This window comes from Lygodium microphyllum, unplaced genomic scaffold, assembly GCF_053477565.2.
Source record: "Lygodium microphyllum isolate KBCC unplaced genomic scaffold, Lygodium_microphyllum_v1.1.10 scaffold_60, whole genome shotgun sequence".
In the NCBI taxonomy this organism is placed as follows: Eukaryota; Viridiplantae; Streptophyta; class Polypodiopsida; order Schizaeales; family Lygodiaceae; genus Lygodium; species Lygodium microphyllum.
Window position 1 is genome coordinate 704,046 of NW_028229543.1, and position 16,245 is coordinate 720,290.

Genomic DNA, 16,245 nt, shown 5'->3' on the forward strand with positions numbered 1-16,245 from the left:
AGAGAAGAGAGAAGACTGTAGAAAGGAGAGATAAAGTGACAAAATAGAAGAGAGAAAGACTAGATAGATAAAAGAAAGATAAGAAGAGAGTGAAAGAGAGAGAGAGAGAGAGAGAGAGAGAGAGAGGAAGGTATAAAAGTCTAATAGAAGGTTAATCAACTTTATTATTTGATTAATTGATGCCTTAATTGAGTCTCTTTGCACCTTATATACCATGTTGAGGTATATCTCACCTTTTATATTTCATCACAACCCCAAAGTGAGGACTTATAATTAGTCTGGCTCAATAGTGAGATTATAGAGTACTACTTTATTAAGGATTAGAAAATGTGAAATATATGTGTGAAAGCTCAAATCCATGTGGAATTAGGGTGTATAGATATATAAATGATATGAGCATCATGTAAGAGTTAACAAATTTTGAGGATGGCCACCAATTCTTGATAGTTAGGGTCTTACAAACAAGGGACAACATGATATCCATAATAGGCATGGTGTAAAAAATTCAACATAACTTTCTATCAACGTCTTTGAATGAGACATGTGACAAGTCAAAACAAAGCTATTGAAGTATACTTTTAGCTAGATAAGTTACACTTGGCTATTATTAATGTAGGGTAAAATTTATTTTCTAATAGTATGCTCTCTCTAATCCAAACAGGACAAAATTGAGCTAGTCTTCAGCCAAGATTGCATATTTGAGATGGAAAAAATTGTCCAAAATAGATACTAGTATCCAAGATTCGTCCAAGGATGAATCCTACTATTTAATCAAATATTCTTTAATGGACTAAGTTTTAAACTTCTTTTCTCTTTGTCCAATGGTTGCCTTAGAAGTATACTAAATGATGCCATCTTTATCCATGGGCGATACCTCCTCCACATAGTCCACATAGTCCTTGAGGGACCCAATAAAAGGTTTTAGCCAACTCACATAAAAGAAACCATGAATATTAGTGGAGGGAGACCAACTCTCTTGACTATCTTGTATGGTCCATAATAACAACACGACAACTTATTGTTATAGCCATCCTTGAGTGTAGAGTAGTGTGACTTGGCACTTTTAGGAGGACAACTTACCTTCTTGAACCTTAAGGGATTTCCTTTTCTCGGCACCATAGAGCTTCATGTGTTCTTTGGCCTTTGTCAACCCCTCAGACGAACAAGGTGTGGGGAATCCAAAAAAACTAAAGTAGAGGACAAGGCCACGGCAAAAGTGAAACGGAAGACAAAGGCGCACTAAAAAGAATGTGGAAACACAAGAAGCACAAAAAATTCCTAAATTAAGGAAAAATGCGCACAAGAAAAAGCGCAAGTCAATACTTTTGTAAAAGAGCGCAAGGTGCATAAGGATTTTTTTAAAGAGCATCAGGTTCTCACTTATGAAAATTGTAAAGGTAGATGGACTATAGAAAGAAAGCTAGGAAGGTAGGATGACAATGGAGAAAAGGGCCTAGGCCACAGCCGGCCATGTAAAAAGGATGGATGGCCATGGGATTTTAGGGCATGTATATAAAGTTCAAAAAGTGACTGAGAACTCATTCTTTGGTGTGTGGCAAAGTGAACTTTTCTTATTCTCTTCTTATTTTCTCTTGCTTTCTTGCTTGTGAGTGCTTGATGGAGGGAGTGTGAAAGAATGAGGGAGTGAGTGTGTGAGGGTGAGGGATCTTGGAGGTGAATCCCTCCACCATCTCCTCTCTTCTTCATCTCTTCTATTCTCTCATCTCACACATGGCTATGGAGGATGGACTTTGGAGGAAAAGGCTTGAGGGATGCTTGAGCTTGCATCACGAATCGTGGAGCTATCGGAGTTCTTGAGAGAGGAAGTAACTAGATCGGGCATTAAGGTAAGCTCACTACACTCATAGAGAGGGATAGTGTGTCTGCTATGTGAGAGGTAGCCATTAGTGCTTACTTGAAACACTTGAACAATAAGTGGTATGTGGGTCTTGGCGGTTGCGCTTGAGCTCACCTCTACATTTTGGTTTTGGATTCAAGCTTGAGTGCTTGTATGCTTCAAATCGAGTATCGAAGTAAGGGTTTCATCCCCAAACTAGAGCTTGAGATAGGTAGGAAGTTTGGGGTTTTTTATCTTCACAACAAGTATTTTGGTTATTTTGATAGTTGGATAAATAGAAGAGTAGGAGAAATCAGTTCAGTACTTTGCTTCCGATTTTTGTTGCATTTAGAGTAGGTTAAGGTTAAGAGATCAATTGAAAAAGCATGGGGTTTGTTGTTGTAAACCAAGCCAAAGTAGGACACAAATCAAGAAAAACAGGAAGAAGGAGTGCTTAAGGGGATTGAGGTCAACAACAGAGGGAGAAGGAGTGGCAAGAACCTTGCAGGGAAGGGGTTTAATAGCCAAGAGGCCAAGGGAGAGCTCATTTGAAACCACCCTGGTAGAGAGAGAGAGAGAGAGCTTCATTGCATGGATCTGCTTCAATCATGCCATCGACAAGTTTGTTGCCCACTACAGGTATACCCACACCTTCTCCTTCATGCATAGGTAGAATTTGGAAGTGCTAGTTAAGTGTGAAGCCCACAATCACTCTGCCCGATGATTTTTTCAACATTTCAAAAAAAACATGCCACGTTCGATGCATCCAAGTGATGGAAATTTTGGGATGAGTCCCAAAATTGGCCCTGGAACCTTTCATATTTACTCACTCAGCCCATCCTACTCGAACGCTGTCGAAGGATTTGCCAAAGCAAAGCAAAGTCGTGTCTACAGAAGACCTTGACTAATTTCAGGATAAAAGATCAAACAGGTGACTAATCAAGATGAGAAATTGATCCCAAGACACTGTTTCAAGAAGAAGAAACTTGAACAGCCTCTGAATTGTCAGATCCAGAGATATTCATCAATTGTGGCTAATAAATCAGATTTCTGGCACTCTTTATTAGGAACAAACACAATTTCTGTTGAGGAATATGGATGATCAAAGGAAAGCTTAGAATCTGCCTTGAAATCTCATGTTTTCTCATCATTCATGATATACAGGCATAAAAGCAGAAATAGCAATCGGTGAGCTGGAAATTTGGACAGCACGACTTCTTTCTTCAAGTTAGTTTGATGGTATGGTTCAAGGACAAATGGTACTTAAATCAAGACAAAACTAATGGCTCTTCATGAGGCATTGACATGCTGGAAATGATAGCGGGTTGGTACATTAGTGCGCTGTTCAGAGTGTATAATTGTAGTTGTCCATGGTTGCATTCATAGCACTTCAGGCAGCGTTCGCGTGAACCAGGATGGCTTTAGCAGCTCTCTTTGAAGCATTCAAGTAAGCCAGGCAGATATTGCTTACCCTCCACACCAGCACCAATCTCCAAACAGCAGCGCGTAGTAAACATGGGAGGATAAGTAAACAAGAACTCAGAGAGAAAGAGACCAGTTGGCCAAGCATAACATCTTCAGGAAATGAATATAGGTATGATTTATAGCATCTTTGTGCTGCACCCTCAGAGACCTGACAAGAGTGTTCGCTATATGGCGGTTACTTCCGAGCAGGCCACTCTTCAGAACATTTGCATGTAGCCTAGCACCTTCGATCAGATCCTTCTGCTTAGCACAGGCATTAAGTGAGGCCACAATGCTCACTGCTGCCTCGTCATAGGCTGGCTTCTCGTGCCCACACCATCTTCTGCTTCTGCTGGTTTTGCAAGCCCTTTGAGAACAAGCACTTTGCGAATCCAATGTTTGCTGCAGCAATTAGTTGTAGAACGGGCACTTTGCTAAGTTGGACACACATTTGTGCATACATAGGACAAAATGTAGGCTCAAGTACAGCCTTATCAAACACAAGTGATATCACAAAATCGCATCTCGGCTCACTGGTACATCCCGAATTCATCTATACATGTTCTGCCACTGGATAACGAGTAGCTCCAAAATTGTTCTTTTCTAAATCACTGGGCAGGCAATCCATACAAAAATCCTGGCAGCACCTTCAGGCTAACAGGCTGAAAGGAATACCCCAACTACTTCCAAACTATAGAATCCACCCACAGTAAGTCCTCTCCATCGCATTAACGATACTTCACAAAGCCGATGTCTTTGGCATAAATCCGGAAGCACTAACGGCAGCACATGATGTTGTACTTCCGAACCAGCCATGGCCGTTCCCGCACACATGACATGCGCGAGATCTTGCTCCAAACTTCTTGGGATGAGAGTTCCACACGGCCGAATGCCCCATCTTACTGGCCCGATCACTACAGTGAGACGAGGTTCACCAATGCACATGCGATAACACGGCGCACGAACTCTCCGTTTTCTCCTCGTTCCTCTCTGATCGGCTGTAGTTCATCGTTATCGGTTTTCCTTTTCTAGATATGCAAGGACTCCCGTGATTCATGTCCTCCTCTCCGCAGAGCTCTTCGACTCCCTCTTCTTTGTCTTCACAATCAAGTTCTTTTAAAGAATTTTTCGATCTCCCTCAGTCTGCATCTGCACTTCAGGAATTGAACTCCCTTCTGCATCCAATAAAGATACACAATTGTTCCCTCCTTTTCTTCGTGTGTTGCATCGGAGCTCCAGATTCAGAACGTCATTCTGATTCCGAGTAGCAGAACCAGTTGGAGTAGGGAAATGCGATGACGGAAAAAGAAGAGCAAAATTGTGTGTTGCCTGTCAAAGTGATCGTCCTCGATGTCCCAATGGCTTTTCATGAAGTAGCCTTTTTGCCAGATTGAAGACCACCCCCTCTCAGCTACTTCGTCGAACCCTCCGTCGAACCCTCTTCTGTAATCGATGCTTTTCCGTTGAAGCCTCCTCCTCACAGCTGATGCCGTCCTCTGTTTTCCCAGCGCAGAGTATCGTCCTCCTTACTTTTTCCCTTTCTCTCCCCAAAGCACTTTTCAAAAACACAAAAGCTTCTCTTTTTCCCCCCCAAAACACGGCTCCTTTCCCCTAAAGCACGGCTCCTTTGTCCCCGAAAAAGCCCCTAGAATTCCATCTCCTTTCGGCAAAGCCCACAACTCCTCCATCTATCTCAGCATAAATCGTGCTGTTAATGAACCAAGGCGATCTCCTCACAGTAAATAGGACATTGCCTGATGCATCCATAATAGAAGCAATGAATGGCCGCCTTCGGTGTAGAAATTGACGAAGCAGCCAATGGCTTGATTCAATTATGTACCCAACCATCATTAATCCTTCTCGAGGGTCCATGATAACATATCGATTTGCTTGTTCAAAACCAACCAAAAGATTGACCCACTCAATATTTCGTGTAACTATAATATCACTTCTTGCAAGTAAAGGTGCAACTTTTGCTTCTTGGGGGGTTTTTGGCTGCAAAATTCCCACCAAAGATTGACTTGGTATGGTTGTCCCAGGCCGAATTGATGATGGAACGGTTTGCCAGTCTCTCCAAACTCTAAGAAACCTCCTCAAACGATCTGCAATGCGCCTCTGTCTCTAAAATGCTGCCACATTTACCATAAATATTAATAATTGTGCTATTAATAAAAACGTCTGAAGTGAAGCCCTTCATGTGAGCATCTATACTCATACACAGAGAATAAATGTAATCACAACAACTAAGTGTGCATAAAGTATTAAATCGCACACACAACTTTCGGGTGGTTTTCACATCTCGAATGCGCAGCAATATGACATCCACCCCCTCTAATCCTGCGCATCCTCCGGATGGGCCAACTACCCATGATCATTATCATCAAGATCTACAAACAGATCAATCTCTTCATTATGCATTTCCGGTAGATCAACAAGATTATCTGTCTCCTCCATTGGAGTTTCTTGTCGTTGCTCTTCTCTTGAAAATTCTTCCAATGCATAGTCTTCATCATCCCTTTTCTTGAAAATCTTGATTCTTTTTCCAGCAATAGGCACTCTAAGCACTGTCCCATCCAATTCAGTCAGCTCATATGTTGCATTATCAAAGACATGTCTGACTATGTATGGCCCAAACCATCTTTTCACCATCTTCCGAAGTGTAGTATGCTGATTTTCAAGGCTGCTATCAAAGACCAATACCCAATCTCCCTCTTCTATTGCTCTAGGCCGCAAGCGATGCTTGCTATCAAACCTGTCCTTGTTCCTTAGTCTAGCAACTTTCAACCTATCAATAGCTAGCTGAATATCCTCAGGTCTCCTTTCCAACTGTCGAATCCGAAGAGCTAAGAGCTCCTCTCTCGTCAAATCCTCCTGCCAAGGTAAAACTGACCAAGTCAAAGCACAAGTCTCAATCGGCATAACAGGTTTCTGACCATACATCAACTCTGCAGGCATATATCCTGTGGTAACACTATGAGTCATACGATCAGCCCATAAAGCAAATGGTAGAAGTCTCGGCCATTCTCCAATCCGTCCGCTGCATGCTTTGGCTAATGCTTTCACTATCGGCGGATGCCCTCTTTCACTCTTTCCATTTCCCTCTGGATTGTATGCTGTGGTTAGAGCCAACTTGATTCCTAGCTGAGAGAAAAACTCCCTAGCTTCATCTGCATCCAATTCACTACGATCCGCAGTGATCTTACCCACACAACCATACCTGCAGAAAATTTCCTCCAATAAGAACTTACACACTGCACTAGTGGTATTCGTTCTCAAAGATCTGCCCTCAACAAGATTAGTAAGATCCTCTCTAGCCAAAACAATGTATCTCATCTGCCATAGACCCATAGGCATGGTAACCAAATCAACTACCCACTTATAATGAATGCATAGCGGATAGGTCGGATGAAGCTCATCTCTATGACGCACTACTGAATACATCTGGCAGTCTCTGCAAGTCTCAACAAAGTGAGAAACATCTCTGTACATGCCTTTCCACCAATATTTCTCCTTGATTTTCTCATAAGTAGCCCATACTCCTCTATGACCAGCCCAAGGACTCTCATGAAACTCCTTCATCACCTGTAACTGTGTCTCTCTATCGCAGACAACCCGCAAAGGTAATCCGCCTCTTTTCTTCGGATGCTTCCAAAGAAATCCGTCCTTGAGAAAATAACCATAAGCTTTCCTTCTGATCTTCTTGAACTCTTCATCTATCCATTCATCTCTTTTGCTTAGTGTACTAAGGTACCTGCCAATCTGCAACCAATCTCCATCATAAAGTTCTTCTGTAAAAGCCACAATATCATAGACATGACAAACATGATCAACCATAATGGCTGAAATTTCTGCATCATCCTCTTCTGCAAGTAGAGTCTCCTCATCATCATATCTGGCTCTAGACAACATATCTGCCACTGGATTATCCTTCCCTGCTATGTGTTTAAATTCCGGATTTAATGACTTGATGTATGCAATCCATCTCAACATAGCTATATCCGGAGTAGAGCAACTCGTGATCATACCAATCAATGGCAAGCAATCTATCTCTACCACAACTGAAGCTCCAATAAAGTACTCCTTGTCACATTTGAGAGCCGTGACAATCCCCAATAACTCCCTCTTGATTTGTGGATATCTCCTCTGTCTCTCGTTTAGGACTTTCGCCCCAAACCGAATAGCATACCTATTTCCATCTGCATCATCTTGACCCACAGCCCAACCTATGCCAATTGGACTAGTGTCAACTGTCAATACAATAGGCCTATCACAATTATAATCCGCTTTCCTGAGAGTTGGAGCATTCTGCAATAACTTCTTCAATTTCCGCATGGCTTTAGTGTGGCTCTCATCCCAATAGAATTTCTGCCCCTTTCGAAGCAGCTGATACAAACAATCTACAATGTGTGCAAAATGAGGTATCCAAATTATATAAAACACACAAGCACCAATGAATCTCCGTACCTCCGAAGTAGTAGAACAATACTCTGCAATCTTGCCTATAGCATTCACCTTATCAGGTGAAGGTTTCCTGCCATAATATCCACACATATGCCCAACAATAACAACCTCATTCACTCCAAAAAAAGATTTTTGCCCTGAAAGTGTCAAGTTCACTTCTTCTAACCTAGCCAAAATCTTCTCACATGCTGAAATATGATCAGCCACAAAGTATCTGCATCCCTGCTCATTTAGGCTCTCATTCTTTTCTTCTTCTGCACACCCCTTAATGGGCACATCATCCAAGAAAGGCATAGTAAGCTGAGGTATGTAATCACGAAGGACCTTATACATTGCATTCATCATATCTGCAACAGAATTAGTGGCACCTTGAGGCAAGGTACACATCCTGACAAGCCCAATAGGAGTTCTCATGGTGGTTATGTCTCTGCTTTCCAAAGCCAGCTGAAACTGATCATATCCTGAATACAAATCACCCAAAGAATAGATGGCACGTCCAGCAAATGCCTCTGCAAACTCATCCACAACTGGACCTATACCAACATTCCTGATAGTAACTCTGTTCACTGGCTGCATGTCCTGAATAAATCGGAGAGTACCATTTTTCTTTGGAACTGTAAACCACCTGTTTGAGTATGGTGCAGATGAAGGCTCAAGGATTCCCATCCTGATTTTCTCATTCAATAAATCAATCAGCTTTGGCAAGTGTGCCTTAGGCACTGGAATAGGTCGGAGATTCCATGGGATATGAGGAATAGTAAAAATGACCATAGGAGCAACAACATCAGGATTCACACATCCAATCTCATGTGGGACAAAAGCAAATCCCCTTCCATGATGCTCAAGCATATCCTGAAAGCATTGCTTCTCTATGGGTAACAAGAAATCACCATTTCCAATTTTCAATTCAGCAAGTGTCTCTACTGAAAATTTATGACCAATATGCTCCGGATTTCTCAAAATCTGCTGTTTAGCAGCCCTCTCTATTTGCTGATCACTGTCAGATGGAAGCGGTATAGCAACCGGCTTCACCTTCTTATCCACAGTTTTGTATTTCGTGTCAACCCTAGCTTCATTATGCTCTTCTGCATTACATAAACCTTGCTGTAAATCAGCAATTCTGCACTCCAATGGCTGAATATTCTCAGTCCTCTGCTCTATGGACTGCATAGGAACAGCCCCAAACTCTGAATGCTGAAATATTTCAGCAGTAAACTCTGTTGGCTGAAAATTTTCAGCCCTCTGTCTCTCTGAAAGCTGATCATAACCAGCTGGAAACTCTGTTTGCTGAATTTCTTCAGCACTCAACACTCTTTGCTGAGTTTCCTCAGCCTCTGACTCAATCTGTGACATAAAATCTACGATTTCATGAAACATGTCCAGGGATTGCACTAATACATTACCATGACAATTCAGCATATCAGTTTTCAGCATATCTCCCATCTCTGCCATCGTATCTGCACAAATCACACTGTCATACATACCATCTATGTACTCATCATCCTCCAAAATTCCTGCATTTTTCAAAATTTTCTCCTTCCTGCATATATACTGCCTGGCAGCTCTAGGCAACCTAGAAGTCTTCTGATAGCTCATCGAACTGTTTGCTGAAATCCCAACATAACCGGAGGAGAAAACACTGCTGCCAGGAGGCGAGAACTCCAATCTCCTCTTCTCTGTACAACCGTCGTCTCGCGAAATGGCGGTACCTAATGAAAACCCGAATCCCTCACAGTGGGCAAGGGTGCATCTCTGAGAGTATCCCTGTTTCTAACATGGTTCACACATACAGTCATAAACTGAACTGCTCTCATACCATCTTTACTGCGAATCCGTGCATAAGCAGATCCATCATCCATGACCTTTGTTTCTATGCGCATCTCTGTAATGAATGGCTGACCAAGAATTATGGGATAAGAGCATGAATCCTGCACAAAGAAATGAAAATCCTCCTCTACATCACCAATAGAAACCCTGACACTAGGGCAAGCAGCATATAAATCACCTGCAGTATTATTGGCGGCTCTCATACGCCACCCATGCTCTATATCCATAGGCCATCTGTTACTCTCATAAACTCCATGAACTATGAGATTAATCTTTGAACCATGATCAACCAATGCAACATAAGGCACCTGTTTTTCTCCAACCTTTACCATCGTCTCTGTAGTTGCTCTAGCCCAATGGCTGCGCGAAAAGTGACTACGCGGTATCATGACAGGCTCATCAATCTCAGCATAATGCATAGGCTGAACCCTCTTCTCTACCTGCGGAAAAACAAAAGCATTATTAACCATAACCTCATCATCATCCTCATCCAACTCTCCAATCAAAACTCCCTATGTATCAGTGGTAACCAATGCATGTCTTTTCCTCTTCAAGACCTCCTGAAACTGATCCTGAAACTCTCTTTTTGAGATGCCCAAAATCTCAGAAATAGTGAAAGTCACCTCACTGCCAAGTATCTTATCATTAAAGATTTTCTTCATGTCTGTAGATGTCTCAATATCGGACATCAATCTGAATCCTGGCTGCTTTCTCTCTCTAGGCTCTTGCCTCTTTTCCCTCTTTTGAGCATCCTCCATCTGTCGATCTGGCCCTGGTCTTGAAGACGGTCCTGCAGTAGGTGGAGAAACAAACTCACCCCCTCTAGTCTTCTTAGCTGCACTTGGATTTTCTTCATCCCTCTTACGTTTCTCCTCAACAAGTACATCTGCACCATGAGATTTAGCCAAATAAGCATAAATAGAGTACCTGTCAACAGGCGAGTCCCAACCTGTCTCTGATCTGATGCTAGAGCCTGCACTAGTCAAAACAGTTTGCTGAATTTTCCCCTTGTTTGCAGTCTCCATAGCATAAGTCCATAGTGCGGACTGAGTCTCTAATCCCTTCTCAATCTGTACTCCATATGCAGAAGCATCACCTCTAACTGTCACATAAGAAGTACGCGCAGCCATGTCCTCCACTAACTTCTTCATTCCACCTTTACCAAAGTTGGTAGCAAGTGGAGCTCCTGTCTCAGTCAACCAAATCTTACCATCTTGCCCCCAATATACCAAATTCTGCCTCCTTGCATCCTGGAAAGAGTCACAATCCCTGCAATGCTGATGCTCCGTACTATCACACCAAATACATCTCCGATCTCTCCTAGGTGCACTAGGAGCACTCCTAGGTGCAGTAGGAGCACTAGAAGAAGTAGTAGGCACAGTCGAAGCAAAGTGCTCCTTCAACTTACCCACCAACTCCGCTTTGACTGACTCAAGTGTCAAATCTGTGATGCCTTTGATTATGTCATCAAGAGAGGTAGGCACCGATGGAGCGGATGGTTTTGGAGCAGAAGGTGTAGGCATCGGTCGTGGAACAGGAGGAATAGGTGGAGTAGAAACAGTAGGCACTGGCATAGGCCAAGAAACTGGCCGAGGAGGAGAAGAAATAACAGGGATAGAAGTAGGCATAGGAGCTGATGATGGTGTAGGTGTCATGGAACCATTCTATAGGCGAGTCTTCCATATCCTCCTCTTGGTCAAAGTCGAGACTGCATCCTGAGCAGCCTGCCAATCAGTTTTAAGACCCATAGGCTTCGTGCGATCTTCAAGAAGCTCACTCAATTCTTCTTGAAGAGCAGGATCTGCAGCTTGCAAGAAAAGCTCAACTTTTTCAACATCCAATGCTCTTTGTTCAATGGCATCAAGCTGACTATACCTCTCTTCGAATTCTCGAATCAACTCCGAAGCAGCAAGACCCTTGTTTGGCATGTAGACCCACTCTCAGAATGACCGCCGAGTAGCCATACCAAAGTCCTCAAGGAAGTATTCTTCTTTTAGAGCCTTCTTAAAATCTTTCCAATGTGTATTTTGAATAAAAAGATCAGTCACTTTTGTCCTCAAAGCAGGTGTGACAAGACGAAGGAAGTACTTACTCATAAGTCCAGCAGGAACTCCAAAAAACCCCATCTTGATCTCATATGTCTTCAAATATGCTGAAACATTACGCCTGTCAAATAGCTTCTTCTCACTCTCAACTGCTTCAATAGCCTTAGTCGCGCTGTTTGCATTCTCCTGCTCTGAATAGAGTTGCCTTTGCTGAGACAACTGCTGTTGATGCAATTGTTGTTGCTGCTGCATATACATTTGTGTTTGCTGATTTTGAAGCTGCATATACATGGACATATTCTGCAAAATCTGTTTTACATCCTCCGTTGAAGTACTTGACACAGCAGTCATAGATGGAGCTGAAGTAGAGGCAGCTGGAATTGTAGAAGAAGCTGAAATAGAGGCTGAAGTATCTCCCATCCTGAAATTTCTGCGACGCTTTCACGTCGGGTTCACCAAAGATGTCCAAGGATTTGCCAAAGCAAAGCAAAGTCGTGTCTACAGAAGACCTTGACTAATTTCAAGATAAAAGATCAAACAGGTGACTAATCAAGATGAGAAATTAATCCCAAGACACTGTTTCAAGAAGAAGAAACTTGAACAGCCTCTGAATTGTCAGATCCAGAGATATTCATCAATTGTGGCTAATAAATCAGATTTCTGGCACTCTTTATCAGGAACAAACACAATTTCTGTTGAGGAATATGGATGATCAAAGGAAAGCTTAGAATCTGCCTTGAAATCTCATGTTTTCTCATCATTCATGATATACAGGCATAAAAGCAGAAATAGCAATCGGTGAGCTGGAAATTTGGACAGCACGACTTCTTTCTTCAAGTTAGTTTGATGGTGTGGTTCAAGGACAAATGGTACTTAAATCAAGACAAAACTAATAGCTCTTCATGAGGCATTGACATGCTGGAAATGATAGCGGGTTGGTACATTAGTGCGCTGTTCAGAGTGTATAATTGTAGTTGTCCATGGTTGCATTCATAGCACTTCAGGCAGCGTTCGCGTGAACCAGGATGGCTTTAGCAGCTCTCTTTGAAGCATTCAAGTAAGCCAGGCAGATATTGCTTACCCTCCACACCAGCACCAATCTCCAAACAGCAGCGCGTAGTAAACATGGCAGGATAAGTAAACAAGAACTCAGAGAGAAAGAGACCAGTTGGCCAAGCATAACATCTTCAGGAAATGAATATAGGTATGATTTATAACATCTTTGTGCTGCACCCTCAAAGCCCTGACAAGAGTGTTCGCTATATGGCGGTTACTTTCGAGCAGGCCGCTCTTCAAAACATTTGCATGTAGCCTAGCACCTTCGATCAGATCCTTCTGCTTAGCACAGGCATTAAGTGAGGCCACAATGCTCACTGCTGCCTCGTCATAGGCTGGCTTCTTGTGCCCACACCATCTTCTACTTCTGCTGGTTTTGCAAGCCCTTTGAGAACAAGCACTTTGCGAATCCAATGTTTGCTGCAGCAATTAGTTGTAGAACGGGCACTTTGCTAAGTTGGACACACATTTGTGCATACATAGGACAAAATGTAGGCTCAAGTACAGCCTTATCAAACACAAGTGATATCACAAAATCGCATCTCGGCTCACTGGTACATCCCGAATTCATCTATACATGTTCTGCCACTGGATAACGAGTAGCTCCAAAATTGTTCTTTTCTAAATCACTGGGCAGGCAATCCATACAAAAATCCTGGCAGCACCTTCAGGCTAACAGGCTGAAAGGAATACCCCAACTACTTCCAAGCTGTAGAATCCACCCACAGTAAGTCCTCTCCATCGCATTAACGGTACTTTACAAAGCCGATGTCTTTGGCATAAATCCGGAAGCACTGACGGCAGCACATGATGTTGTACTTCCGAACCAGCCATGGCCGTTCCTGCACACATGACATGCGCGAGATCCTGCTCCATACTTCTTGGGATGAGAGTTCCACACGGCCGAATGCCCCATCTTACTGGCCCGATCACTGCAGCGAGACGAGGTTCACCGATGCACAGGCGATAACGCGACGCACGAACTCTCCGTTTTCTCCTCGTTCCTCTCTGATCGGCTGTAGTTCATCGTTATCAGTTTTCCTTTTCTAGATATGCAAGGACTCCCGTGATTCATGTCCTCCTCTCCCCATAGCTCTTCGACTCCCTCTTCTTCGTCTTCACAATCAAGTTCTTTTAAAGAAATTTTCGATCTCCCTCAGTCTGCATCTGCACTTCAGGAATTGAACTCCCTTCTGCATCCAATAAAGATACACAATTGTTCCCTCCTTTTCTTTGTGTGTTGCATCGGAGCTCCAGATTCAGAACGTCATTCTGATTCCGAGTAGCAGAATCAGTTGGAGTAGGGAAATGCGATGACGGAAAAAGAAGAGCAAAATTGCGTGTTGCCTGTCAAAATGATCGTCCTCGATGTCCCAATGGCTTTTCATGAAGTAGCCTTTTTGCCAGATTGAAGACCACCCCCTCTCAGCTACTTCGTCGAACCCTCCGTCGAACCCTCTTCTGTAATCGATGCTTTTCCGTTGAAGCCTCCTCCTCACAGCTGATGCCGTCCTCTGTTTTCCCAGCGCAGAGTATCGTCCTCCTTACTTTTTCCCTTTCTCTCCCCAAAGCACTTTTCAAAAACACAAAAGCTTCTCTTTTTCCCCCCCAAAACACGGCTCCTTTCCCCTAAAGCACGGCTCCTTTGTCCCCGAAAAAGCCCCTAGAATTCCATCTCCTTTTGGCAAAGCCCACAACTCCTCCATCTATCTCAGCATAAATCGTGCTGTTAATGAACCAAGGCGGTCTCCTCACAGTAAATAGGACATTGCCTGATGCATCCATAATAGAAGCAATGAATGGCCGCCTTCGGTGTAGAAATTGACGAAGCAGCCAATGGCTTGATTCAATTATGTACCCAACCATCATTAATCCTTCTCGAGGGTCCATGATAACATATCGATTTGCTTGTTCAAAACCAACCAAAAGATTGGCCCACTCAATATTTCGTGTAACTATAATATCACTTCTTGCAAGTAAAGGTGCAACTTTTGCTTCTTGGGGGGTTTTTGGCTGCAAAATTCCCACCAAAGGTTGACTTGGTATGGTTGTCCCAGGCCGAATTGACGATGGAACGGTTTGCCACTCTCTCCAAACTCTAAGAAACCTCCTCAAACGATCTGCAATGCGCCTCTGTCTCTAAAATGCTGCCACATTTACCATAAATATTAATAAGTGTGCTATTAACAAAAACATCTGAAGTGAAGCCCTTCATGTGAGCATCTATACTCATACGCAGAGAATAAATGTAATCACAACAACTAAGTGTGCATAAAGTATTAAATCGCACACACAACTTTCGGGTGGTTTTCACATCTCGAATGCGCAGCAATACGATAACGCGTGAAAATTTGGCCCTCGTCAGGCACATTCAGACACTTAGTACTCGGCCCACCCAAACTCTGCCCATCCGAGTCATCCACTTGACTAGACTAGGTACTCAACCTTCGGCCACTCGGCCTGTTCGAATTTCATATTTGGCCTCGGCCACTCGAGCCACGTGCTATTCGCCCTAGCCCACTTCGACCTAGTTCAACCCGGCCACTCGAACCGTCCGAGTTAGTCACTTGGCCCTTGCAATTCGGACCTTTTGGGTCGAGTCTGATTTTCCTAGAATTTTTAAAATTTTGGACCAAACCCACCTAAACACTGGCTATGTACAAACACTCGAAGACCATATAGACGCTTGAGATGCCTTTCTCGCACAACGAACAAAGAAATCGATGAGACCCAGACATAGAGAGGACACTAGTTGACCATCCAATGATCCAATCCACTAGCACATCAAGCGGAGTCGTAGAGCCCAAACGAATCTGGATTGAGTGGAGGACATAGTGGAGAACCCTATGAACCAGCAAGGACGGCTATAAATTGAGAATACAAGCCTATCAAGCTAAACCCATGACAAGAATGCTAGAGTTTCCTAGACACTTTGTTTTCTCACTCACTCTTGATTTCCAGTCCTTGAAACACATTGGAGACGAGCTAAAAGTCTCATTTTGCACAGTGCATAAAAAAGAGCATACACGCACACGCACTCATAGAGTGAGAGTAAGTTGAGAACAGATTGTAATTAACAAGGAACTCACCCAAACATAAGAACTTGAAGGAACCTACCAGTAAGAGAATATCCCAAGACATAGATGGGTAATCAAATCACGAAAGGTCGGACCAGGCAAGGAACACGACTGAAGAGCAAGACACAACGAGGACCAACACTATCGGCGATGTGGATTTACGCAACCTTATCAACTTTATCAACAACTTAGCGCAACAGGAAGACTTAGACATGGAAGAGGGCAACTCATGCTGTATAAGAAATGAGGAACTTGACCTAGGAGACTTTTCTAAGGCGGTCCAGTAGTTAGTGAACAAATACGATGCTGAAACCCAGCTAGAACATGGTAGTAGACTTGTAGAGGATATCATAGCAGATCTCAAGGAGGAGAGGAAGCTGGCATGTAGGGATCTGCAAGGCGTAGGTGCATACAACCAGGACCATCAAACTAGGATCTTGCACCAAAGCATGGAAATGCGAGAGATCTAGAGAGTGCT

The 16,245-nt window shown here is 43.2% G+C and overlaps 2 pseudogenes; both read right to left on the minus strand.

Annotated features, from left to right (window-relative positions):
- Window positions 1-4,029: 4,029 nt before the first annotated feature.
- LOC148008856 (small ribosomal subunit protein uS14 pseudogene) lies at window positions 4,030-4,199 on the minus strand (annotated as a pseudogene).
- A 9,019-nt stretch (window positions 4,200-13,218) lies between these two features.
- On the minus strand, window positions 13,219-13,606 carry LOC148008857 (small ribosomal subunit protein uS14 pseudogene; annotated as a pseudogene).
- Window positions 13,607-16,245: the final 2,639 nt, after the last annotated feature.